Source organism: Propithecus coquereli, unplaced genomic scaffold, assembly GCF_000956105.1.
Source record: "Propithecus coquereli isolate 6110/MARCELLA unplaced genomic scaffold, Pcoq_1.0 Scaffold522, whole genome shotgun sequence".
NCBI lineage: Eukaryota > Metazoa > Chordata > Mammalia > Primates > Indriidae > Propithecus > Propithecus coquereli.
In genome coordinates this window covers 148,439-150,145 of record NW_012151086.1, presented here as the reverse complement: position 1 = coordinate 150,145, position 1,707 = coordinate 148,439, and positions in this window count along the sequence as shown.

Genomic DNA, 1,707 nt, shown 5'->3' with positions numbered 1-1,707 from the left:
TAAAAATCTAACTACTATGTTCTTAATAATTTCAATAAATGAAAATTGTTTTTTAATTTTAAAGTTTACTAACATTTTAATGGCTTTGTTGTGGCTGCTTTTTATTGGAAAACATTTGAATAATTGGTTGCAGTATGTAGGTCCACAGTTTCTGTTGATCGCCTAGATGAGTATCAGTCATTTGTGACAGTAAGGTTGTCTTGATTTGGATTATGTAGGAGAATGTAGTTTCACAGTAATAAGTGGTTGAAAAGTAAGAAAGCATTTTTTGGGCATGTTGCCAAAGTCTTAGATATTCTACTGCTTTTTTCCATATTTCAATGGGATCTTCCTTAGCATCAAACGATGACCTTAAATGTCATCTACTTAGAGCTCAATCAATTCTAATTTTAGCTCTTTAAGTAGCTTCATGATATCAACTAGATTAGGCTGAAATGGAATTTGAGTGTGATGCCTTTATTCTCAAAGTCTGTGAACCTTTCATTGTATTCTTCAATTAATAGCTCTGTAACAACTTCATATTCTTCAAACGATTCACATATATCATCCTGCTCATCAATGACCTTTGTTAACTTGGGGAAATGTTCATCCAAAATTTCCTTTTGAAGAAGTGTTTTTAAAATTCATAGCTTTTTTTGAGATGCTTGGATTTTTTCTTCGTATCATGCATAGACTTAGTTTTAGGTTGCAAAGAAATATTCAAGTGGTTTGGATTTGACACAATGTCACACAGAAATGCTTCATTCCTATAGAAATCTTTCAATAGTTTACATTGCTGATTCTGTTTTTCATAAAATTTAACTATATGTTCTTGCAGAAACAAAATTTTGGCTAACACCCATCCCTACAATAGCCAGCACACTTTAGAATGAAATGGAAAATCCACACTGAATACCTCATCCTTCAGCTTTAGCATGTTATGAAACTGATGATGTTGTGTTGCATTTGCATGAATATAGTTAACACTACTTATAATGTGTTGCAAAGTGTTACTTAAAATAGTAGCTTTAGCACAGAGATTTTTGCTGATGCAAGATAAAATGAAAAGAAATGAGAGCATCTTGATCTGTTAATGTAACAGATATTTACAGTTGGTATTTTCCTGTCATAGAAGGTGCACCATCTGTACATACACTCACTGAATTTACAAAATTCAGTCCAACTTCACATTTATCTTGAATGTTGTTGAAGATATCTATTTCCCATGTTCTGTTTGCAAAAATGCCCAAAGTGAGTAACTCTTCATAGCAAAAAAAAAAATCTTCTGTTCTGACCTGAAGTATAAAACCTGCACTGAATCAGTAGTATCAGTTGATTGGTCCAAAGCAAATGAATAATATATATTTTCCTTTTGAAGTATTGCATGAAGTTGTTCTTTTAAGTTGAAGGCTAAATCATGCTGCTAATCAGTTGTGGTTCTTCTTGAAAGAGGCAGTTGTTTTTATTTTGAAAGGTTATTGGTGTCTAAGTATCCTACAACTTCAACAATGCATTCTTTCACAATTTCCACATCACTGAATGGTTTCCCTTTTTTCCCAAGTATATAAGCTACTTTATAAGTTGCTTCAGTGGCATTATTTCCAGGTCTTATTGCTACTTGAAAGAATTGTCTTTGCTTTACATCTTTTAATTTCTACAATACAACCTTTTGCATCTCTCCTTTAATTTAAAATATTTGTGAGTGTTATAATGCTTCTTCTGAGTGTT